Consider the following 26,522-nt stretch of genomic DNA (forward strand, 5'->3'; position numbering starts at 1 on the left):
TTTCCCTTCCCTCCAGGTTGATGAAAGGCAGCCAGTTCAGGAGTTGTGGACTTCTGTACATCTCTATTTTACATTAGGTTTGTTTATTCCTATAAGCTTGTGGACGTCCAAAGTTCTGAGCAGCATTGTGCATGAGAACAGACAGGCAAAGGTGCCGAAGTTTCTACACACACACACACACACACACACACACACACACACACAGCCAGAGTAGGCAAACAAGCTTGGAATTAATCAAATTTTATCTCCAATGTGCTGCAAAGGAAGACAATATTACTGCTGTGTCAGAGCACTTGGGGGCAGCTGCCATACTCCAGAGATGGCGGGACCACAGAAATAGATAAATTGAAGTATGCGTTGCTACAGCTTGTACAATACCTGTTCTGCATATGAATGGCAAGCTTGAGTCCCCGCACTTACCGTTTTGGCACCCTTCCTGCATTTAAATATTACTTTGTCAAGCCTTCCAGCTTTTTAAAATATAGTGATTGCTGTTCTCCAAATGGCTAAGGAATACAGTGGGGGAGATGCCTCTTTCAACCAGTCCTTGTGTCGGTGTTTTGAGGCTGTACTGGCACTGATAAATATTTGCCCTTACAGAAGTGGTCTGTCTGGTTATGGACCTGCCCTCCTCCTCACTGGGGTGTGTAAGAAGGAGCCAGTGAACCACCCCGCTCCTCCATGGTGGTCTCTGGCCTTTGTGGTTACAACCTGGCTTGGCCGCCTTCGTGCTGTGAGGATTCAGCAGTCCAGCGATGCGGTGGATGCTCGCCAGCCCTGAAAACCATCACATCTCCTTTGAATGACTCACACCAGCCATCCAACACGCAAACTGGCTCTTTTGAAAAACTGAAGGTACAGACATTACCAATATTGCTCCCCATAGTAAATTGATAATATTTGGTCTGTGAGTTCTATTGAAAGGGAAATAACCTATACAGTCGGTCCTTGGCCTATAAACATGTCACTGGAAATACTTCTGATGTCCCAAATCTGGCATATTTGAGTGATATTCTGCCCCATAAATAATATTTCTGTAGCCACTCAGTGTAGTTACATATGTATGCTCATAAAATTTACAGTATTTCCCTACAGAAAGTTAGGAGACCTAGCATATTTGTAGTAAAGGCTGGAATATTTTCCTTCCTCATAAATATTTAAATTGTTTGCTTAATGGATGCAGTACTAGTAGATGCCTCAGATTACTTTTATCTATATTCTGTTAACTCAAGCTTAACGGAAAAGGTCCTCATTGACTTCGGTCTGGAAAACAACATTTTCTATGCAAAGTAATTTGAGGTCCATCCTTGCTTTATCAAGAAACACGTTCAAATTGCTTTGGGGAACTAGAATATAATCTATCTGTGTCTCACCATGCAGATATCGAAGCAGAAAGGTAAACTCAATAGTGGTTGTTGTGGTTTGTAGCAAAAGGCAGGTATATATTTAAGGGTTCACATTTGGACCTATGTCCTTGCAGTAGAGCAACCCCAGAAATGCTTTACTCAACAGACCTGCCAACTGTGAAACCCAACCATAGCTGCGGTCATGACTGTGGAATAATGGGAGATGCCTAGAACATGTCAATGTTGTCGAGGCCCAGAGTTTTCAGCTGTGAGCTCCAAGCATGGGCAGGAGTTGGGTGAAAGAAATGCAGTTAAGCATGAACCTAAGCATGGGGCTTTCTCAGAGGGTCATTCAGCTGTTGTCAGTGAACGAACCCCAGAACAGTTTTTAAAGTCGCTAGACTGCATTTAATCAGGAGCCTATTTAGTGTCGCAAGGTTCACAATGGACTTTTTCCAGTCACATTTTTTAATAAAGATCTCAGCTGCACTTATGGCAATGGCATTATAACATGCTGTCGGTTAGTGATATGAGGCCTGATTTATTTTTTCAACTCGCCTCATTTCATTAGTCAAAAGGAAAACAAAGATGTGGTTATTAGGATACAAGGTTCTTTGCATAGATGTAACTTATTTCTCCACGTACAGTCAATATAAGGTATGTGAGGACAAGCTAGTCCAAAGCTGCATCAAAGGATGTAGTTACAAAGACACTGTGGTCTTTTGGCTTAGTCTTCTGAAAAGGTTCAGACTGAGTGGTAGTGGTTTTACCAATCAGATTAAAAGGTGGATTATTGTTAATGAAGGTAGCTGGGATCCTTTCAGCAGCACCAGCTGTACCTGGTCAGAGTTATTGGGTCAATGAGGATTCATCTCCCCTTGCTTCAGGCATCTAAAAACACGCTTCTAATCTAGATTAGGCATCAGGCTCCTGTCTACAGCTGATGTAGAAAGAATGAGAGAGAGATAGGCACCTACAATGGACAATTCTCCCCACTTTTGTCAGACAGACATCTTAAAACAGACTGGTGGATGAGATGACTTGTTCTGCCAAGGCAGCTTATAGGCAGCCTCTTGGAATCCACCCCAAATATAGGCTAAGTTTGATAAAAAGCTCAACTATAGCATTAAGCAATCTCTGGACTGTTTTTTCTCAAGCTCAAACAACGTCCCAGGCTCTTGAGGCAGGATGACACTTGTGCTGATCTCGTACAAAGTCACTGTTGCTTGGTATTGGGCATTGACCGCTTACAGCATTACTTTAGAGGGAGCTGGCCCCATCAGCAAGGGTCAGAAGCACATCCACATGTCTGCGAATTCAACCTTATTCAGGATGCTCAGAAGTGACAGCGAGGGAAGTCATGTACCTGTTCCCTGGTGTGGGAGCTGGGGAGCTGGCTTGTGTCTTTTGCTTTCTTTTTTTTATTTATTTTATTTTATTCTCATCTTCCCACCCTACACACCTGACTGATGCTGAACACAGCCCGTCCCTTGGGGAATGTAACATTCATTTTTTAGTAGGGAAATGGTCTTGCAATCATAAAAAATTGATGGCTGTCTGAAGCAGCAGTTAATCTTGCTTGAGAACTGCATCATTAACCTACAGCACAACGTACACATTATGGACACATTTATAAATAGAAGAGAGTGTAGACTTCAGTTTCTAATTTCCTTCTTGCGGAGACTCATAAAAATCACAGGGAAAACACTACTTTTGACATATTGCTGTGCCAGATCTCTCCGCTTCTGTAGCGCCTTTCAGAGGAAGGATGGCTCTCTGTGGCCACGTCAGTGGACTAAGAGAGAAGAGAGACCTTTTTGCTCTTCTTTAGGCAGGTGGGCGACTTCAGGATCTCTGTTGTGACACCAGATATCATGTGGACATCTGATTATCACCACACACAGCAGCCCAGAGCTGGGTGCAAGAAATCTGTCACGCTCAACAGTGTGAATAGTTGGGATCCCAGGCACAAAGCCGCCAGCCTGTCAAGCCTTGGTCACCAGATGCCTTGGCTGGCCTGGATACCCTGGAAAATATTGTTTCTCATCCTCACAAGTTCCTGGTATGCTATTCTGTCCGGGATTTTCAACTGGGACATGGCATACTGACTCTCACGGTCCTCACAGAAGGTATCTGCCAAACAACCATCTCAGTCAAATAACTTGTATTTTGAGTCATACCCATGATGTGACCTGAAAAAGTAGGTGCGTCCTGAGCCTCACATGACGTCACATCATTGACATGAGAACAGAAGGTGGAGGACATCCAGCACAACACTGGGAATGTTCTTCCTGCATCACATTTACCGTAAACAGTGATTTAATATCTTGACCCACAGCAGTAAGCCCACACATGTATGTCCAGAAGCATCAGGCGCTCTGTCCAAGTCAGGAAGAGCTGGTCCATGTGGATTTCCTAGCTCAGGGTAGACCTGTTTCCCCATGAACTCCCTGACATCACTGTCTTGGCGCTCTATTTCTCCACCTGTGAAGAGAGAGAGCGCAATTGTTGTTCTTTTGTCCATAGTTTTGTTTAGATTGAACAAATTTTATAATAATTGGTTACATTATATAAACTACACATTAAGCTGATAATAAATGAGAGAACTTAGACCAATTTGCCCCAGCCAATGATCAAGACCTGCTGTTTGTTCTGAGTTACTAAACCTTTCTGCAAGGCATTTTGGGTTTCTTTTTTTTTCTTTTTTGAGTGATAGATAAACAAGAATCTTTCTGTATTTTTCAAGCAGAAGGCATCAATTAAAAAAAATAAAAAGCACCATTTGACAGCATCCCACTTCTCAGGTGTGTTCAGCCCATTTCAGCAGCACAGTTGCAGAAATGGTCCTAAATTTGTTCAGCTATGTATTCTGTCCAAGATGACCCAATATTTCCTTCCCTTTTGTATAAATGCCAACCGCAGGTATCTTTCAAAAGGACTAGAAGGTCACAGCTAGCAACCTGGTTCTCAGTTGCTCCTAAATACAGTGGAGTTAGGGTTGCCAAAGAGGAATTTGCAAGTTAGAGGAAGAAGTGGAAAAGATTCTGGTCAGTGGCAAAAGAGGGGAGGACTCCCAGTTTTATTGCAGCTGGGTACCTTAAGCACTACATTTTGTTGTCTTCTGCCTGTTTTTCAAAGACAGTGACATTGGCTGGAGCTGTAATGAGTGGAAAGCAGTAGCTGAGAGCTTGCTGTCAACAAACATCTTGTCGAGCTGTGTGCATGTGTCATTTGCACAGAACCTCAGAGGTGTTTCCTGATAAGACGCAATCTGCTTGCTGTTCTCAAAGTTTAAAAATGATGGCAACAGTACTCTGCTTATGCTGTGGCCCTATATACTTTTAAAACACATAGGTGAGTGGATAAAAAAAAAAAATTCCAGGACCTGTTGAGAGCCTGTAATTGAAAGTCTTATTTCTCAAGCGTACTCCTAAAATTTCCGTTCCCCCTTGTACATTCACTATGGAAATTAATTTGGTTCAGAAAAGTTATTCTTGGCAAAACAGAAATCTGTCTTTGGGAAGTTTCATAGTGCAACCAGTCACTAAAACCAGACTTAGCTGTCCCAGCAGCATACCTGTAAACAACTGGGAGTGAATAGAGAGCTTAGAAATATCCCTCTTCCTAGATTTTATTTTTTGTTTAGAAAACAAACAAACTGGAAAGATTTCTTTGCTCAGGGATGGAGAGGACTGAAAGCTCTAGTGAGAGCTGAGCTTAGCGCTGGTAGGAAATGCGTGAATTGCATTCAGTTCTGTGGATGTCCTGTGTACCTGATGTACAGAAGCCTGCTATTTAGCTGGGCCACTCCTAAGCTGTAGGACAAAAGTATTTTCCTTACACCCCCAGCTTGCCCTCTTTAACCACTGACATATGCGTTTTAAGGGACCTACATATTAAAGAAAGAATCCTACGAGGCTGTGCCTGTCAGTAAACAGAAGGGAGGACATTTAGGGCCACCGATCCACCCAAGCATCCTCACAAGCTCTGAGTGTTGCATTCAGGGTTTTGCTGGACCTGCATGTCGGCACCGGTGCCACTTGGGGCTTGTCTCCATGGGAGTCAGTGTGCGGGAAAGCTAAGCCGTGAACCTGGAGCATCCACTTTGCTCTGCATTTGTTTCCTGCGCAGGCACTGCGTGCGCTCTGTGTGTGTGGGAGGCAGGCTGCTCCGCTCCTCATGCAGTTCAAGCACAAGCACGTGGGAAGTTGATACGCTGTGCACTGTAACTCACTGCCTTGCTTGCTGCACACTAACTTCTTCTTTGGGGATGCTCTAAAGGTGACATTGACATGCCCTGCTCTGCGAGGGCAGAAGTGCCTGTTCCCAGTCTGTGCTTGTCAGGAATGTTCTGGAGTCCTGCTGCGGGGCTGAAGGTTGTGGGTACTACAATAGTACTGTAGTGGGTGAATGGGGTTTTTCTGTCAGCCCAGCCACCAGCCTGCTGGGTGACTGTGGAGAATCATCTCACCCTGCCCCCATACCTTGCCTTGTCTTTGTCTGTCTTGTCTATTCAGCTGCAAGGAATAATAAATATCTTTTTATCAGCTAATTATGGAGAAAAAAATATTCACATTGTTAGTAATGAGGGTCATGGAGGATTCTCCCTTTGGGGCAAGCTTTGGGACACTTACAGCGTTGTATGTAAGTGTCAGAAATGGATTCTGCCACTTGCAGGTGATGGTGTTGATGTCGAAGCTGCGCTGGGAAGAGATGGAAGATCTCTTCTGAGCAGGAGGAAAACCCCTAAGGAGTTTGCGTGCTGTGGGTTTTCTCCTGTCCACCTCTGCAATTTCAAAGTAGCTGAGGATATCTGAAGTCGAGCCTAACTTCTGCATTTAACAGGCTCTGCACTCTACGTCTGTCTGAGTAAAGTCATCATCAGAAATTGGCATCCCGAGGAAATTTAGAGGTACTAATCATGTGAGCATGCTTTGTGGACCAGCGGCTTACTATGTCGCCAGCACAGTTTGTAATCTCCATAGAGGTGGGTCAAGTGCTTTTGGTCTTGCTGTTCCCCACTGCACCCGTTCTCCAGATCCTAAATATCGCAAGGGGATTAATCCACCTTTCACGTGAGACAAATCCTGCCACCTTTCAGCAGCAGTAGGAGCTCCACAATCTGATCTCAGTAGAAGCGGTGTCTTGGTCAGATCTGTGGTAAATGGTAAGTTAGTGGGCCCTGACCTTCCAGCCTGGTGATTCTCTCCAGAGAGCAAATAAACTTGCTGTTGGCAAGGGGGACTTCTGTATCGCAGGCAAATGTCTGTTAGAAACCAAACTGGGCCCAAGCCAAGGCAAATGTCTGTTAGAAACCAAACTGGGCCCAAGCCAAAAATAATTACTGAATGTTTAAGAAAGTATGTCAGGATTTTGCCCTATGGCCCTTAACAAGAAAGAGAAAACTCCTTTACCTTGCTCTAGATGGAAGCTTATTTTTCTTGTTACAAATTAAATAAAAATGATAGAAGAAAGCATAGTGAGTTATTAGAGCTGGTAGCTCAGTCTGACCTTTTCCACTCCAAAATCTAATCCCAAAGAAGCAGGGTTCCTGGAAATCTAATTTTGCCTTCGAGGCTGATTAATTATTTGATCATGCAATCATTGGCCAGCCAAACAGTTTACCTCTCCTGCATGGCCGCTGTTCTAGTTAACAATGTAGCCTCAGAGAATAATCAGTTTAGAGTTTAAACTGAGAAGCTGTAGAGAATTTCCCACATTATAACTGGATTTACTCCCACACCTGTTTCTTAAACAAGCAAAAATAGGTGTCTGTATAAACACAAAGAAACATAGAGCTTTCAGAGGGGTGGGGTACTATAAACAGCTACTTTGATTGTTGGTGATACAATAGAAATTTTCATGTGGTAGACATTTTACACAGCATCCCTTGTTTTTAAGTGATGTATCTTCGGGACCCACAATCACTCAAAACATCTTGGTGACAGGATGGCAAAGCCAAGTAGCTCCAAGTGCTGGAGGGTGAAGGCACTTTAAGCACAGATCACTGGCTGCTACGGCCCTAACACAGGGTGAAATAAGGTGGAGCATGAAGCTGGGGGCCAGAGTAACCCCGTGATGCTGGCAGCAGGAGACGCTACTTGCTTGCTTCTCCCACTGCTGAAGACCACACAGCAGTCCTTGCACCAGCCTTGAGGAGTCCTCTGCGTGGGAGCTCTGCTCTGCAGGTAAGATGAGCTACTGTGCTTGCAGTCACCAGGTACTCGGTCTATCCTACAAATGCACAGTCTTGTGAAAATTGTATCATCTCTTCCTCAAAGTGGATAAGACTGGGTAAAATGGTAATTTTTTTTTAATTGGCATTATGGTTTTCTGCAGTGCCGATGGAAAAGTGCAGGGATACGTACGGCATGCATTTGACATCCTTACAGTTTGTGTGTTGAGAAATTTTGCCAAGTGCAATTTGAAAATTTTGAATATTTGTTTGGAGTTTCAAGATGGCCAGCAGCTTTGCTGGATGCAAGGCTATGCACCACTACTGGCCACACCACATATGTGCACTTATTTCTGTCCCAGGAATTGTGCTTGGGCATCTGGAAATACTTGTCCCTGAAATGATAGTGAGGCACTATCGAGGATAGATTATCGAGGAAGACTGTATTATTTTTGGTGCTGGAAAAGGTCTTTACGAAACAGGTAGAAAACTGTCCACCAAGCATGGCATATACCTAGTTCACCCCTGCAAGCATCAGCTCCTGTCCAGCTCTGTGTCCATTATGAACTCTGTGTACATTACGAACTCTGTGTACAAAGAAATCCTAGAGAAATGTGGGGATGCCCACTGTAGTGTGGATGTTTGCCCTGCAGCCTCCCTGCAAATAAAATCTTCTCTGACAAGAAATGGCAATCCTGGAAAAACCTCCCACTCTTCAGAATAGCCCTCTTTGTAACTTGTCACACATCCCTCTCAATGACATTTCTCTGTTTCTGCTGAGACAAGGGCTCATCTGTAATTCTCAGTAGAAGTCCACATTATAAATACTACCTTCCCCCCTGCCAAAAGGTAAAGATGGGAACAGCAAACTGGTTAAGAAAGGCATTTTGTTAAAAGCATGTTTCTCTGTATAACAGCGGGTTTTGCAGAATGTGCTGTTTATGAAGAGGGCTTTCTCCCAGAGATGACTGTCTGCCAGGGAGACTAAAATACCCTGGTGTGGGCTTCTCCCTCACCCCTTTCCATATCCTGAAGCCATTACATATCAGTTCTCAGCGTTGTTGGTTTCCCTGTGCTATCCTGCTCTGCTTGTGGCTTAGGGGCAAAGCTCGCTCATCTGCTCTGAGCTCAAGTTGCCTGTAGCAGAACATACAGCCCCAGCACAGACTGGAGACATTCCTTATCTTACACATCTCTTCCTGATCTCTACAGTCATCCCCTGAGAAAAATGCAAAAAAGGAAAACATTTTCAAAGGATTTGTAATGTCTGGGGCAAGAAAGAATTTCCAACCAACCCACTCCATCCCACACCCTGTCAAAATTCCCAAACAAAGGCCATGTGGGTGATCACATTTAAAGTAGTAATACAAGAGAACGTTTACTCTGAAATTACAGGCAATATGCGCTAATTCCTTATTCAAGCTGTACAGGTGGGAGGAAGCCCCTTAAAGCAATGTCACAGTACCTGTTGAGGGGTTTCATAAGTTCCTCTGTACCTTTGGTGTGGAGCAGCTGGAGTGTGGTGGTGGTGGTGGTGGGCTACTCAGGTCAAGGCCTGGTTTTAAAGTTCAGGTGAACACAAGATCATTGGTGCTGCGCCGACTCTGAGATGCTCTGATGGGAGAACAAGGATCATGCGAGCGTATTTATCAATAGAAACTGACAAAGAGAAGAGACGGGCTAAAGGAAGCTTCTACTGTAAAGCTTTGTTTATGCAGACATGGTCACCTTCAGCACAGCGATGTTATACCACTGCTTCAGCAGCTCAGCCTTTGTCCAAGTGGAAAAAAGCCTGCCGATCTTCCACGCCGTAAAATACTGCTTACGTAAAACACGCAGACAAAGCTCCTGTATCCCTGAAACAAGCTTGAGGTTGTGGATAATTATTTTGGGAAGGAGAGAAGTGAAAGCAGCTGAGATGCTTTTTTCCCCCCTCCCTTTTTCCTTCTTTCGTTTGTGTTGCCCAGCATCTCTGACTTCAGGAGAAACCTTCAAGTGAATGACACTGAATTACTTGCTCTTCTCTCCGCCTCTTGGCAGGACGGACATGAGTTTATCACAGAACAAAGTGATATTCGCACTCCGCCGACGGCCTCCCCTCACTGTCAGTTATGTTGGGTGTCTGGGAGCAGACAGAGGGTACCCAGTGCTTCCTTGCCACAAGCCTTTCTCCCAAAGCCACCCTTGCCCCTCAGTAACCCTGCTCCCAGCGAGAGGCCAGCGGGAGGCCTGTCATGGCGGCCTCTGCCTGGCCCTCGCAGACCTGATCTCTGTCACCTGCCACCACAGCGCATGGCCAGGGCTAGCCATGGGACTCCAAACCCATCCGGCAGTTTTGAGGTGACTTCCAAGATCCAGATGGGGACCGGGGTGGCGGCGGGTCAGTTTCAGCCGCAGTTTGTGGTGGCAGTTGGCCCTGAGAGGGGCCTGCTGCCCTGCGGCACCTCCCGCCCCCCGACAGCGTTATCCCCCCCTATTAAACCGTCGGGCAACGCGACCCTGCACCCGGGCTCCGCAGCCGGCAGGCCATCGCTGACGACGCTCCCGCCGGGGCCATCCCCCACGAACCCCTCGCCGTTCGCGGCAGCGCCATGAAGCGCTACCGACGGCAGCCAGCGCCGCCCCGGCGCGCCGCCAGGTGGCGCCGCAACGGCGCGGCCCCGGGCCTTCCCCGACCGCCCCCGGGGGCTCCCAACCCCGCCGAGGAGCCCCCAGCCAGCCGGCCTCCTTCTCCGGCTGACAGGTAAACCCGAGGCTGTGTGTTTTCCCCCAGACCAGAGGTGTACGTGGGTTATTCACCACCACACGCCTTCGGGAGAGTGTCGTGATCCCGTGCCGCCGGCCCACAGTTTATATATATTTCAAGATGATAACGCAGCTGCTATAAATCGAGAGGGGAACAGTGTATCTATCTCGAATAAGTCCTCCTAAAAGCTCGTTTGTCACCAGGGAAGGAAAAGCCTGGAGGGCTCCTTTGCGCGCTGTGAGGGGGGAACACGATGAGGAAACGGCAGTGAAGCTGCACCGAGGGGAGACCGGCAACGGGCAGCAAATGGTTAAAAGCACCCCTGCCACAGGGCTCACCCGCAGCTCTTTGTCCTCTCACTGTGCTTCATATAAAGGGAAAAAAAAAACCATAAATAAATAAAGCAGGAGATTTGTGAGCTTCTCCGCTCACTACCTGCGGAAATCTGCGGAAAGTCTGGCCCTGACAGAGCTTTTTTGTCCTGCCTGTTCAGGTAACTCCTGACCAAAAGCAGGCCATAAACTGCGAAATGTAGGGGGAAAAAAAGAGGCAAGTTTCTTATCAAATTGTTGTTTAACTGTGGTGCCGCTGGAGGAAGCAAAGTGGCCGTACTTCGGCTCTCCCCGCAGCGTGTGCCCGAGTCCCGGGGAGCCAAAGGGGCCCCTGCGGTAGTGAGGGTGCGGGGGACACGGGGGACGGGGTCTCCCCCTCCCTGCAGGCCATGTGCCACCCCCTCTGTGCCCCGCAGCCCCTCCGTCCCCTCTGCCTCCCCCTCCACTTCCCAGGGCTGCAAAATTCAGTTTTATCCGTCCGGCTGAGGAGCCTGCTGCACTACGGCAGGATCTGACCCTGCTGCACTATGGTGGCAAGGGAGGAGGAGGAAATTGCCGTTTAGCAAAAGGCCACCCAGGTAGCTGTCATCCAGGGCCTCCCTTCTGGGAGCAGCTCAGCGTAGGGGAATTCCTGCCCCTGTCCCAGGAGATCTGGCTCTGCGTAGGCAAGAGGGCAAAACCAAGTTCATTTTCAGGCCTGAGTTCTTATTTTGTATTCTTTCACCCTAAGGGTCTCTGTTTTTCATTATGGTTTTCATTATGTGTAGGGCTGGCCCTGGGAGCCTAGAAAAATCCCAAGTGCCTTAAGGGCATAGAAACACTAGCCGCTCCTTCCTTTGTGGGGAACTCTTTAGTAAACCAGATTTTCCAGCTGAATTTCAACACTGATTTGTCCCCAAGACCTAGAAGCAGCACTCAGACACCTCCCCCCCCCCCCCCCCCCCCCCCCCCCCCGGTTTGTAAATGTGTATCTGCTTGGGGGTAGAAGATAAAAGCTGCTCATTTGGTCATCAAGAGTTAAATGAAGGGGCAGCAGAGCTCTCCTTACCTCATTTAGATCCAATATAGCCTGATACCTCGTCAAGATCCAATATAGCATCCCCTCAGGCTGCATGGGTATTGCTGCCCTGCAGTTCTTGCTTTCTTCTCTGGTGGGGAGAGAAGGGCAGCTCCTTCTGCCTTAGTCTGCTTTAATCCTAGGTGATGTGATGGCTCCAGCAGCTCCCGGAGCAGCCACAGCCTGTCTGCCCTGAGCTAAGCAGGGCTGCACTGGTATAAGGAATGCGCAGAGATGGTCCTTTATGAGGAAGCCAGGACTAAAATTGTCTGGTGTGTTGTGTGCATCAGTATAGGGCTGATATGCTGGAGGAGAAAGGGGTTTCACAATTCACATGAGGTATGGAAAAGGGAGGGGAGAGCCATTTACCTAATCATCATCTTTTACTCTTACCTGTAACTCTGTGCATCCACATATTGACCCATGGTTGCCGGCAGATTGTAAACCCACTGGGAGAGGGGCTGTCTTTTTGTTCAAAGTATATCCAGTACAAGGTACTGTGATGGCCTTTTCACTGATTAGAGATCTGTAATGACACCATGGATAATTACCAATGATAAATATTGATGGCAAAAGCAAAAGTGCAGAAAACAGCCAGGAAACCTATTCTATTCAGTATTACTTGGAAAGCAGATGAAACAGACCATAAAGAGCTTTTAAGCTGTTATGATAGTGGGTGATGCTGAAATAGTGCAAGGAGGGAGGTGGCTGCTGCTGTAGGAGAAATAGGTAAGGTTAATATGAACAAGTTCTTTGGGATCAAAACATTTATATGCTATATTCTAGCTTGCTCTCCCACTTCTGGTTCGTCCAGAAGTCTTCGCTCTTTCCTGAGTGGTGGTCACATATGACAATGTGGTGGCCACATATGACAATACGCATGCTATCTGTACTTTGGAGGTAAAGGAGTGGAGGCACAGAAGGTGAAGCACTGGCCTTACGTAGCATCTTAGTATTAGAAGCAGAATAAAAATCTGCTGATGACAGGACTAGCAATATTAGCCTACTAATGATACTTCTGTAGAGAAGAAAAGACAGTACCCGAAGGGCATGATGGTAACATCTCACTCTGTGTGAAGGATAGTGCCAGTCCAGAATTGGAGATCCTCTTAGTGTGTAATGAACATAAATAATTTGCCTGCAAATCTGAAAGAGAAACAAAGAACGGCACCAACTTGCTTTTGAAAAATTGCCTTTATTAGACCAGTCTTGCTAAAATTGCTGGGAGTAACAGATTCTAAAATTGAGCTACTGAATTAGTCTCAAATGGAAACTGTGACAGCCAGCCTTAAAGTGGAGAAAATTGGATTTAAGAATTGGACCTTGGGCATAGCAGGATGTCTAGGAAGTTGCTGTGCTATAGCTGGTGAACTCATATGGAGCATAGATTTCATGCTGGTGAATAGCAATGTAATAAATGTTCTACAGAAACATTACAAACCCAGGCTGGAGAAATTCCCTTTAAAGAGGTGACCCAGGTGAGAAAATGCTTTGTAGACAAGTAATCTGCTGTGAGCAAACTGCAGCCCTGGAGGGCTACAGTCACACTCACCACCGTGTCTGGTATCTTCCCAGCGCATGAAGGAGGAAGAAGGAAATGCTCTTTGAAACAGAGTAGTGAGAGTGGAACAGGCAAATGCTTTTGAGTGATTTCATGCGTGCAAAAGCATTTCCAGGGTCAGGCCTCAGTTACAAAGATGCTTGAAGGACAGCAGCTCTGGTAGATGAGGAAGCCCTGTAGCAATGAGAACAGCTATGTCCTTAGAGGGTGTTAGCTTCTGGCTCCAGGGGCATGGATGAGGAAAAGGTGAAGGCAGGTGTAGAAAGTTTTGAAAGGGGCCAAACACTTAAGTAAGTTAGATCTGAAAGGCTTTCTGGAGAAGACAGTAAGGTTTATTAATGTCCTCCTAATATCAACTTGCTTCATTCACACGAGGGAAAAAAATCCTTTACTATTACCCGCTCACAAATGTTAGTTTCTAGTCTTGAAAAATCTAGTTCTGTAAGTATTTTGCATGGAAGAAGAATCTCTTTGAGAAATACTTGTGAGCACCTTTGCTTGTTGGGGTTTAAAGGAGTGTTAGGTTTCATAGGATTAAGCACCTAAAAGGCATTAAGGATAAGCAACAAAAAAAAGCCCTTAACAACTCTACAAAACCATTTTTCCAATAGACTTTCCTACTGATATGCTGTATAAACAAATACAGCAGCTTTGTGGTATTAAACTGAAGGTTGTTGCTGGTTTCTTAGAGACCCATATTGTGGTTCTCCATCTGCCTGCTGGTTTCTGTATTTATATCTGGTCTTAGGACTGTCTCTAAAATGCAGTAGTCATTCTTGGCACTGGCTATCAATGTATTCCTTAAAATAATCAAATGAGGTTAATGTGTTGGTTCTTTAATTCCAGAATATAAATTCATACTTTCAGCATTTTGTAGTTCCTCTGTGTAAAGAGTCCGCACCCGCTGGCAAGTGCTGAGCAGAATCCTGGGTTAGCCGTCAGTTTTAGTGCAGACTTCCTGTGTCTCCTGTGACTTTTAACTTAATCCATCTCCCTGTCTCAACTCCTTATCAGCAAGATGGAGGTGATAACACTACCCCATAGGGGTGACAGGAGGCTAAATGTAATCAAGACATTGTGCAAGTGTTATTGTACTAACAGCAACAAAATACCTAAGATTTCTTATCTTAATATGAAGGTTAAGCAGGCGCTAATACAATCGAACTCTTGAGAGGCAGCTGGTTTGCATTCTTTTTGCTGAAAACAGGGAGCGTGCTTTGTCCAGTTTCAGACCCCTCATCAAGAATGCAGTCGTATATTATTGGACTTCTTTTTAGCTGCAAAAGGAACTGCAACAGGCATAGCATGTGGGTATGTAATGCTATCCGAAATGATAAGGATCACATTTCCAACAGAGCTGCACACTCTAAATGGAGATTTGGCATTTTCTAAAGGGTTCATCTCCCATTGAGAACAAGAAGAGACTCAGGGAGCTTAAGCGCTTTTGAAAAAAATCTGGCCTCTTTACAGGAGCCGAGCTTTCTTAAGACTGAAAAAAATGGAGGAGGGGTGTGTGAAATCAAACCATAAACGAGCTCGGAGCAGTGGCACCCTGTGACCTGGCTGGCAAATGGAGTAGCGTAAGTGTAACGCGCACGCTGACGGTGAGAGAGAGAATTATCACAGAGCTGAGGAGACACCTGGATCAGAGCTTCAAAAGGTTAATATGCTTGTCACAAGGCAGAAGTTCGTCTCTAGTGGCAGCAGTAGCTCTTCAAAGCTCTTCTGACTATTTGTTTTACCAGTGCTGTATGCATCAGTATTGTGCTTTTTAGCTGCATATGTGGCCTTAAAATCCTAATCCTGTTCTGACTAGGGTCAAATTCAAAGGCTTTTCCCTGCCCCATCCCCTTAAGCTTCTGATACAACTTTTATTGTGAGACAGTCAGGCACTATACTGATTCCTGGGTATAAAAATGCACACCTACGTTTTCTTATTACGAGAGGTATCCTGCTCCATTCACGCACACTGTAGAAAGGTTTTTACTTCCAGTTGGATTGAAAAGCTTTGCAACTAGTCAAATGATAATTTTTTTTTTCTGTTTCTCAGTCACTGCTTTTTTGTTCCTGTTCTGAAACCACGTGTCACAGACGTGCTGGAATACCAGCACACACGGAAGCATAGCTGTCGCTCTTTTGTAGCACCCTTGCCTTGGCGCTCTGCATGCCAGAAAAGGAAATGCCCGGCCTCTTCTTCTAGATGATCTTGTACAGAGGGAGCCATCTTGGATCAGTTGGAATTAGTGTGATATGTTATCACTCCTATCAGATAATGGGTACCTGTATCTGTTTCTGTAGGAATACAGGTTTTCAGTGGACTTTGCTCTGAGTTCCTCTCAGGTTTGTATGGATCCTCCCTCCAGACACTGCCAGATTATGAGTCTATATAGTTTTCAGGGGAATGTTTGCCATTCTTTATGCTGCCATGCTTCCTTCCAGCTCTGTATCTTGCTTTGAAATTCTCACCTTCTAGGCCAGATAGCGAAAGGCTGTTTAGTACTGGTCACTGAGGAGTTTGAATTGTCAAGGTGTTCTTTGATGAATTCTGGTAGAGATTAAACAGGTGTAATGGCTGGGTTACCAAGTGCTCAACAAGGTGATTTGCTGCAACAGGCACATAGTCCCTTTCCTCCATCCATGTTATACCAATGTGCAACCCCACCTTATACTGTGCTCCTCAATGACCACCTCACAGGCAATACCATGGATGAGAAATGAAGCAATGAAGAGCTGCTATATTCCCTCTGTGGTGCAGGCAAACCCATTTTATCCAAGGACACTGGCGGTGTGGTTTCATTTCTTGCCCTCTGTGCGGATCGGGTACCAGACCCAGGTCCACCCCTTGCTTGTGGCCTGGAGAAGATCCAGCCCAGCATGCATAGGGGGATTCTGAATTCACTTTCTTCTCTTTGTAACTGGAAGGTTTTAAACTGAAATCCCAGACACCATTAAACTGACACTTATTTGCCTTCTGTCTGGGGTAACTGGTAGATCAATATTTTGGTTAAGAATATATTTTATGCTAGATATAATATTTTGCAAGATGACTGACTTGAAAATATAGAAGAGTTTAAGTGTTTTGCTTTTCAGGTTTTATGTGCAATAAAATGATGACTGGTATCAAATAGATGTAATTTAATTTTTATGTGACTGTTTCTCCCTCTCCAATTCTCAAATAAAATGCTCAGCACCTTTTAAAAAGCCCACCTGCACTAAGAGACTGCTTTTTGTTGGCCTCTAGAGCACTAGTTTTAATTTGCTAACAGGAAAAAAACTGTTGAAGGAGGATTATACAAGCTAAGAGACATTTTTAGAATGAGAGAGAGAAAGTGAAATAGCAGGCAATGAACTCCAGGAAACAAGACTCAAGCATAGGACGAATGGGTGCAGCTGTAACTGTGCATCCTCTTCTGCAAAGTGTGTTCAAACTGATTAAATTCTGCCCATGTTGCTTGCTGGGGAGGTCCCCCAGATAGATCATCCAGGAAAAGCAGGATTGCTACTGCTCTTTAAAAAGGCGTTTCAGCTTCTTTAAACCATTGGGTCCTGCTCAAAGGAATCTCTCTGGCAGACTGTATTACCTTGCTCTTCATTCAGCCCATGGTGACCTTCCTCCCCCATTTTGGTCGTCAGCATGTCCAGGATGCTGCACAGAGAGGAGTCTAAATACGTATATCTGGAAGTGCAGATGTGGGAGAAGGTCTCTGTGCCCAGCAAAGGGGACCCGCTCTGCTCCTGGAGCCCTCCCTTACTGTTGATGCTCACATCTGTACCATGCATGAAGTCAAGCAAAGGTGGCAGGAGGCCTGCATGGGTGAAAGAGAAGTTCCAGACAACCCCCACATATAAAAAGGAAGAATACAAGATGCGGGAGCAGGAACAGGTGACCCAGGAGGAATGTAGAGACACGTGTCTGAGCGTGCCAAAGCTCACCTGGATTTGAATCCAGTGAGGGCAATGAAGGGCAACAGGAAGGGATTCCACTTGTACATCTGTAGCAGAGGAAAGAGTATGCAAAATGTGGGCCTGATGCTGAATGACAAAGGACATGGAAAAGGCTGAGGTATGTACTCAATGCCTTTGCCTTGGTCTCTACTGGTAGGAGTTGCTTTCAGGAATCCCAGGCCCCTGAGACCAGGGGAAGAGTCTGGAGCAACAAAGACTTACCCTCAGTAGAGGAGGATCAGGTTAGGGAACATGTACACAAACTGGACATGCAGAAGTCCACGGGACCTGATGGGATGCTTACATGAGTGGTGAGGGAGCTGGCTGATGTCTCTCCAAAAACACTTCTGATTATCTTTGAAAGGTTATACTGATCAGCAGAGGTTCCTGAAGACTGGATGAAAGCAAATGTCACTCCTATCCACAAGAGGGGCAAGAAAGAGGATCTGGGGAACTACAGGCTGGTCAGCCTTACCTCGAGAGCTGGGACAGTAATGGAGCAGCTGATCCTGGAAACCTTTTGCAAACATACGAAGGATAAGAAGGTGATTGGGAGTCATCAACATGGATTTATGAAGGGGAAAACATCCTTAACCAACTTGGTAGCCTTCTACAATGAGATGACTGGCATGGTGGACGAGCAGAGCGCAGTGGATGGTGTTTATCTCGACTTTATGACACCATCTCCCACTGTCTGTCCTCACAGAGAAACTGACGAAGGGCTGAGACTTCCAACCCCAGTGTTTAGAGATGACAACTGTCCTGAACTCCAGTCCTGGCTGAAGGAGTTGTTAATGTTATTATTTGACAATATACTTAGCTGCAGGCTGGGAATCTCAGGTGGACATAGCTGCGGAATGAAGTCATGGAAAGGGACAAGATGTAAGATGCAGCCTCCCCACAGCACCCTCTGAGGACAGCTCAGCACTCTATTCCTTGTCAGTCTTGGGCATCTCTTTCTCCCCTGGGAGCATGAGGATTTCTCTGGAGGGATAAAACACCTAATTCCTTTCACAGATTTACTCCCCAGAAGCTCCTGGTATACAGCTGTGGTACCACTGTGTTACTTCTACATTACCCGTTTTTTCAACACGAGGATTTGCTGAATGGAATGTATTTCTTTGTTCTTTGAACAGTGAAAACCTGGAACCCATCTTCTTTATTCCCAAAGGATGTATGCCCGCACAACTCTTTCCAACATAAATAAAGTTTCAAATAGTTAAGGATTGCTGAACTGAGCTCATGGTGTACTACAAAGAGTTTTAAAAAAAATCTTGCATTTTTTGTTGCTGTTTAAATGGCTCAAGTAGACCATCTGTTTCTGAAACAGCTCATGTATTTTTGGATTTGGTTATGAACTGACCAGGGCATTGCAAACATTGCAAACTCATCTGTGAAGATACCTGTTTTTATACGCAACATGAGACTGGCAAGAGAGATGTGTCTACTCAGTGTTTTAGAAGTCAGACAGGAATGGTATGACTTCAAATTGGCACAGCCATGTCCTTGTCATTTCACTTCACTTCTTCACTACCACCTAATTTGTATAAAACAGGGAAAGTTTTAAATGGCTGTTACCATAACGAGAGCACCCAATGAATGCCTTATTTGTGGCAAAGGAAAGCAGTCCTTCTAAGGTGACTTCACTTAGCCTTCTGTGATTCACATGGGATGTAGAATTACGGCATTTGTTCTTAAGCAGAATTATGGATGAGACCCAAGACTAACTGACAGCTCAGTTATTTCTTCCTAATGCATTTCATTAATAGCCCCTGCACCTCTCACCTCTATGAAATTGGCAACTAGTGAGGTGCCTGTAAGAGGCTAATTGCCTCCAGAGTCAATTGTCCTGGAGCCAATTGTTAATCCCCTGGTGTTAATTGCCAAAAGCAGGAGTAATCAAAGTAGGCAGGGGGCATAGGAGCTGCATGCATATTAGAGCTATGTAGCAAAGCACAGAAGGTGTTCAACTCTGCTCCGTGACACCACAGCAGAGCTTGGCAAGTGGAAACATGATGAGGCACTAGCCGAGTGTAAATCCTGAACGTTTTGCCACATTTTTCATTCATCACCTTCAGATTGCTATTCTACTTGTGAGCTATAAAACAGGTGGGGTGAAACCTGGGCCCTGAGGAGGTCAAATAAAAAGTGTCTGACTGGGATGCCAGTACTACTTGATATTGGGATGCCAAAACTACTTGATATTGGGATGCCAGTAGCAGTGTTGTGGTGGGTTTGGAAAGAAAAAGAATGGAGGTGCAACTGCTGTATACCTTAATTCTCTGTTTTGCCATGGCTTTTCAATTTGATGTTTACAGACAGAAGACTGAATTTAATGCTAGGGTTAAATGAACCTCTGGTAACTTCTGCTGAGTTGATCCTGGTAGATCTTCAGAGTGTTTGACTCGTACTTTTGGATCTGGTTTCCTAACATAAGGGGACCGAGTACCTTACTGAGAAAAAAAAAAAGATAAAACTGTGCTATTATTTTTCATGAACTAAAATGCATAAAAAACTATGAAATTATACAGAATGTAGTGTGGACCAAAAATCTGACCTATGTTTATTGTTTGTTAAGTTAAGGGGAAGGAGGTGTATTTGATAAGATGCTTATTTTGCACATAATCTGTTGCAAAAATCTTGCTAGGTTCCTCTTTCATTCTGCCAGAGGCTTTTGAGCATCCCAGTTTACAGCTTCTGTCTAGACTATGGTTTGACCTTTTGTTCCTGGTGTCAGATGGTGACTTTCAAGAGCTTGAGTCTGCTGCTGTTGGGCAGGGATGGAAGTGAGTATTCCACTAACCTCAGCAGCTGGAACATCTGTCGAGGGGATAAAACCATCAGTCTGGACGGTTGAGTGATAAGAGACTTTGGCTGGGGAGCTTTGTCAGTATGCGTGACAAATGTTTTATCTCCCAGCTTACAGCATAATGGTAATACTTCTAAATAAGTACAGATTACTTTAGATCTATTTTTAATTTTTTTTTTTTTTTACCTGCACCTGGAGGAGAAGAAAACAGAAAACTTATGTGACTATTGCATATTGTAATGGACACTTTGCAAAGGAATAACAACAATGATTAAGTTAGGTTACAAATTCGAGTCTGGAAAATGCCTGCATAACTCGCGTGACTGAGGAACACTTGAAAAAAACACCCACAAGATTTTTGTGATGCTGGTGACACAAATAGGGAAAAGAAAAGAAGAAAAAAAAAGAAGGCAAGATTACTGCATTGATAACATTAGGGTTAGTGAGCAGCATAACAATAATGGATTCAAAGAGCACCTCTGTAAAATACACTTTGTTTTGGTTCAGATTTCAAGTTGGCTGCAAGTTGTACCCGTAACACACAGTGTAGATATGCTGAAGAGCCATCTACGAAGGTCTGCCCTTCAGCATCTTTTTTGCTTTGTGTAATATAGTGCAGTAACATGTATAGGAGCTGTGAAGGGGGGTGAGGTGAAGAGGAAATAAGCTTTGTGACCCAGTTTTATACACAAATTAGAAGGTTTAATTTGAGGCACAACCATTTCATCAGGTGTGTGTTGCAACTTAAACTGTCAGGATGATTGTGTCCCTGGAGAGAGAATTTCATTTTAATTTTTTTTTCCCTGCCCTAAATGCAAAGCTACTTAATATTTGTTGTAGTACATATGAATTTGGCACCTGCTGCTAGCATTGTGACAGTTAGAGGTAGTTACAAAAATTATCATAGATTTATAAATAAAGTCATGAAAAGCACAACTGCAAAGGTTAAGTTAAAGGTAGAGCCTGCCATTGGACTTAGTTATTGAAGAAACAACTCGGCTTTCCTTTCTTTTCTCAGCCCTCTACAGTATGGCGAGTCTGAAACTACTGAACATTGAACCGAAGCAACAAAGTTTCAGGTATTTTAGGGAAACCTTCCCTAGGTAATGCAGAGGAGACCCTCTTCAGCTGGAGCTTCTCTAACTGCCCCCGAAAGCGCAATAAAGAGAAGGGCAGTTACAAGCCTTTGCTTGCCACCAGAAAAGGAAAGGTGATCTCCTAGCATGTCGTAGTATATTCCCTCCCAACTGAGGACCAAAGCCCATGAGGCTGGCTGTTGTCAGAAACACAGCACTGGCTGCCCCTACTTGAGTACCTGTGAACGAGTTTTACAATAGCGGCTCCTATGCCTCAAAGAGGACTCTCTGCCTTCAGTGCTAGAAGAAACCTGTGGTTGGCCTTCAAAGGGAAGAGCAGGGAAGCAGAAAGCCTGAAGGAGACCAGAAGCACCAGTTGGTATTGCTGAGCCCTTCTGGAAGAAGAGGTGGTGTGTTTCCCCAGCCTCATGTGGGATTTGTGCTGGTGGCAGGGATTGCCACTAGTTCGGGTCTGTAAAGCCTCAAATCTCATTTCAGTAAAAGTTGTGTTAATATGTATTCAAAGCTGTGCACACACTGCTAAAATCCACTTCCCTAAAGTGCTTTCTGGTCATGGTTTACATTCTCCTTAGAATGAATCACAGATTACTTTTTTTTTTCCTTAATCCCATCAGTTACATGGTGGGTTAGCAGGCTGCGGTTTGAACTAGGTCTGTTTAATTTTTTACTTTGCAAACAAACTGGTGGTAATGTGGGAAAGGAGGGGAGGAAAGGTTTGTAGTCTAAACACCCAAGGGATGATCATATCTACTTCCTCAGTGTATTGGACTTTGCTTTGGCTACCAGGCTTTGGTAGCGGGAAGGCTGCAGGGGTGGCCTCTGTGAGAAGAGATGAGGGGTGCTGCCCCTGTGCCAGACACAGCGGGCTCCAAACCAGACCCACTGCTGTCCAAAGCTGAGCCCATCAGCGAAGCTGGTGGCACTTCTGTGGAAACACATTTAAAAAAGGGTAAAACATGCTGCGTAGCAGTTGTGAGAGAGAGGAGTGAGAAAAAAATTTGAAAGAAACTGCCCTGCAGACACCTAGGTCAGTGAAGAAGGACAGGGAGGAGGTGCTCCAACCACCAGAGCAGAGATCACTCTGCAGCCCATGGACAAGACCATGGTGAAGCAGGCTGTCCCCTTGCAACCCATGGAGGACCATGTCAGAGCAGATATCCACACTGCAGCTCATGGAGCATCCCACGCTGGAGCAGGGAACCGTGTGCAGAGGAAGGAGGGGCAGTGAGGAACTGTTATGGACTGGCCACAATCCCCATTTCCCATCCCTCCGTGCCGCTCAGGGCAGGAGGATGTAGAAGAGTAAAGGAGTGAGGCTGAGCCTAGGAAGAAGGAGGTTTGGGGGAAAGACTTTTTTTTTTTTTCTCCAGTTCTTCATTTCTCACCATCCTACTCTATTTCTAATTGGCAATAAATTAAATTATTCTTCCTCAAGTAGAGTCTATTTTACCTGTGACAGTAATTAGTAAGTGATCTCCATGTTCTTAACTCATGAGCTTTTCCATCTTATTTTCTAGCCCCTGCCCCGCTGATGAGGGGGGGTGAGAGAGCAGCTGGGTGGGGGTCTAGCAGCTGGCCAAGGTAAACCCACCACACTCAGGTACCATATGGCCACACAGAAAGTTGATTTGGTAAACGACACACACAAAGGTAATAGAGATCTCCAGTCTTGGTGAGAATGAACAGCTAGCACTATGTGGAGGTGCAAACTTCCTTGAACCGATCTGACAGCACAGCAATCTCTCACTCCACCAGTGGCTCATCTCCCCTAAGAAAATCTCACTCTCCCTGGTTATGCCAAATGCTGGCTAAATTGTATGGCATGATTTACTGAAAGAGTGGCACTCTGTCAGTAGAAGTAGATCAGTTTGCTTTTCAGTAGTCTGAGTTTGAAATACTCTCACTCAAATGGATGCTGCACCAGCAGTTGTTATTTATAAAATGATTTGAAATCCTTTTTGTGTCATTGGAAAGGATAGTTTGCAGTGGCATTGACAGAAAACTTTCTTCTCAAGGTTAGCTAAATTTTTTTTTTTGGGGGGGTGGGTGGAAACCAATGTGTCTTTCAGGCTGCATTTGCAACGATAGTTGATTTTGAGACTAGTGAAAAGGGAATCAATGCAGGTCTGAAAGTCATCAAAGTTATGAGCTTCTGCAGTCCAAACTACATATATGCATTCTCTATGGGTTTTACTTAAATAATGACTACAAGAAAATAATGAGGCAGCATGGAGCCTCCAGAAAAGCATTTCTGCGCCCTTTTTTTTTTTTTTTTTTTTGGACATGAATCATACAGCAAATGGCCATTCTTCCTCCTGTGCAGGGTCAGACAGACAGCTTAATGGTATTCATTCCTCATCAGCCTTTGATAGATGTTGTAGAGTCGATATGGATATGTTATCCTAGCCCATCTCCAGGAAGAGATAAGCTTTGATAGAATTATGGCTCACGTTTCATAAACCAGATCGGAAACCATACCTGAATGACTCAAGAAAATGTGCTGTAGTTGCTGCTCTTGCTCTGTAAGAAGTTGTTACCTTGTTGTTCCAAAGAAAGGTGACATAAATATCCCTTTTTGCCTTCTAGGCTGCTGAAGAAAGACTTACTAAAGCTTGGTAATCTTTCTATTTGTGCTAATTTTTCTTAATATGGTTAAACTAGGGGTAGGTTCAAACCTTTTCCTTAGGTCGAGATATGCTTCACCATGTAAGCCGCATTTTTCTATACTCAGCTATCAACAGGGTTTTTAGATTCTCTTTGCTGGAGCTGAGTTGTGTTCTCCTTCGCACAGACTTCATAGTGCAGTTGGAATCACAACTCCTGTGTAGGCAGTTCGTAAGAACGGGGGAGCCACACCAGAGGGGAAAGGTAAGGGAGTAACTCATTATACAGACGCAATACTGGTGGAGTGACGAATGTGTGAAGTGATTTGGAAAAATGTCTTTACAGGTTGGATAATATTATTTCAACAGCTGCTGTGTGATTTATTATCTCTGTTCCCTCTCCTGTAATATCACTTAGACATCCTTTAAATAGAAAGAGTCCCTGAAGTCACACCTTTTAATTGAGGAGGGATGGCGAAAGAGAAAAAACCCTAGCATTTAATTAGCTCTAGAAAATGCTTTTCTTTTAGATGTGTTTCTAAACTGCTCCTTATAATCCCATAGTGCTTTTCAGTTAAGCACCTCATAGCACTTCTCAAGCCTAAGGTCACTGCGGTGTAGACAGTGAGGAAAGTCCTACTTGTAAGTATGAATTGCTGCCTCTCCTGTTCAGTCTGATGATTTTCAGGAGTGCAATTGTCCTCTGGGCACAAAAAAACTTGTTTTCAACCTCGGATCTGTTTTTCACACCTGTACTTCTACTGGCTTCAGTAGATTTTTTTTTTCTCCTAGTGCAAACGTTAGAGGAATGAGACATAGGAAAAGCATAACAAGAGGTAAGAGGTATGTGACTTTCCACTTAAGACTATGTTGACTTGCTGTTGATTTTGGAAAATCTTCAACACATGTAAGTCCTAAGGACTTCAAGCATACATTTACATCAAATATGTGCATAAACTGAACATGTAGTAGTGATACACGTAAAGTAGAATGAAAAATTGCACAGAACTTGTTTCACCACTGAAAAATAACAAAGGATTTTCCCAGCATCTGTTGACTTAAAATGGTCTTCTGAACAAGTTCCAGGTAAAGAGGATACATGTTTATCTTCCATTTTAGCATTAAAAAAAAAAAAGAAGAAAAAAAGAACAAAGGATTTTCTGGTGATCATAATGAAATAAAATCTTGTATAAAAGTATTGAATTTTGAGATAGGGTTAAAAACTTTTAATGGGAAACAATTTATAAAGGAAAATGTTTGTATTTGTCCCTACTTGGATTTTTTTTTGTAGAAAAAATATAGGAAAAGGGAGGACATATTATTGACTTGAAACAGCCTCTACTGAAATTAACATGCACAAGTAACAATGAAGAATGTGGCTCCCATTTCTGACTGCAGGTTATTTTGTAAGGTAGGTGACAAGAAAACAGGATATAATGCTGAACATTAGAGTAGAGAAAATACGAGATTTAGTAGCATTTCCTTCAAAACGAAATGAAATTTAGAAACCTGTGTTGGGATTTGTTTCACCTAACTTTCCTCATGTATAATATAGGTGTCTGTAGCAGAGCTAGACATCCAGAAGCTTTTCAGTCAATGGGCACTTTTAGGGCATGATTCATCTCGTTGCACTTTGGATGTCCAAAACAGGGCAAATGAATTGTGTCATGTAAATGTGTATTCCTTTCTGTTGATGAACCATGTATTGACATTTGACCAGTTGGGGACCAGCTGGATGGGATATAAGAGTTGGTGAGAAGAACCTACTCCAGAAGTGACAATAATAATGGTTTTGAAAGAAATACTTTACAGAAAATACCAGCAATTTATTTACATAATCAAAAATAATTAGAAACTATTTCAGAAAAGACAAACAATCATGTTTAGGGTAAACACACGAGATGATTTTGTCTTTAATTTAAAAAAGTAGAATGGCAACAATCTAAGTAATGGATTTTCCAGTTTCCTTTTCCTTTTTTTTTGGGTGGGGTAGATATTTTCCTTACTCCTCCCCCCTAGTAATAATTTCTTCTATGATTCTCTTCACCGCTTCTGCAAAGATAGTTCTTCTATTTTAAGTATGTGTGTTTGTTCCTATTCAGCTGTATTTTTCCCCTCCAGAGTAACATAAAAGCTACTCCAACTCTTGGAGACAAATCAATTTGCTCCTGAAAGCAGCTTGCCTGGATTTTAGCTGAGAAAGTGCTGCAGGGTGAATGGAGGAAGCATGCTTATGTTTCATAAAGTATATGCAGTTTGTACTCTCCTGGTGGTGTGCTGCTTCTGCTAGCCAACAGCTACCACATCTTGCCTTCCTGGCTACTAGGTTTTATTCTGAGACTCTTGTGTCTAATAAGCAGTGTAGCGGGATGCCAGCAATATGTTCTGAAGAGCATATGAGTAATCCCTGGTATCTGAGAATAGAATTAGGATGAACAACCCTATGGAAAGCCAGTAATTCCTCTTTATTTCATCCTCTGTGTGCTCTGAGTCACACTTCAGATGACGCCCTAAGGTCAGTCGAAGAAGACATCTGAATTTCAGTGCAGCTTAAGGGTGCATCCCCATCACTGGGGAAAATATGTGTCCATTTAAAAGTCCTTTTAAGAAATGCAACTAACTCAATACAAGGGGAATTTGCATGTGCAGAACAGCTTGCCTTGCAGCTGCCTTGGCCCTTACATTTGTTAAATTTTACTCCAATAATTTCACGTCATAAAAAGTGTCCTTAACTAGCAATGGGGAAAACTGCAAAGAAAGTGCACATAGGGTGAAAAAATAAGACAGCTAAACATCAGTAGAACTTGGCAAATATTTTAGTGTCTGCTTTGGCCAGGAATTTGTGTTGGCT

General features: G+C 44.1%; 1 long non-coding RNA gene across 1 annotated transcript; it reads left to right on the plus strand.

The window, feature by feature from the left end:
* Nucleotides 1–7,245: 7,245 nt before the first annotated feature.
* On the plus strand, nt 7,246–15,946 carry LOC134510313 (uncharacterized). Its single transcript, XR_010069556.1, has 3 exons — nt 7,246–7,534; nt 14,688–14,877; nt 15,268–15,946. It is a non-coding gene; the product is annotated as an uncharacterized LOC134510313 (long non-coding RNA).
* The last annotated feature ends 10,576 nt before the right edge of the window (nt 15,947–26,522 follow it).

Source organism: Chroicocephalus ridibundus, chromosome 1 (genome assembly GCF_963924245.1).
Source record: "Chroicocephalus ridibundus chromosome 1, bChrRid1.1, whole genome shotgun sequence".
Classification (NCBI taxonomy): domain Eukaryota; kingdom Metazoa; phylum Chordata; class Aves; order Charadriiformes; family Laridae; genus Chroicocephalus; species Chroicocephalus ridibundus.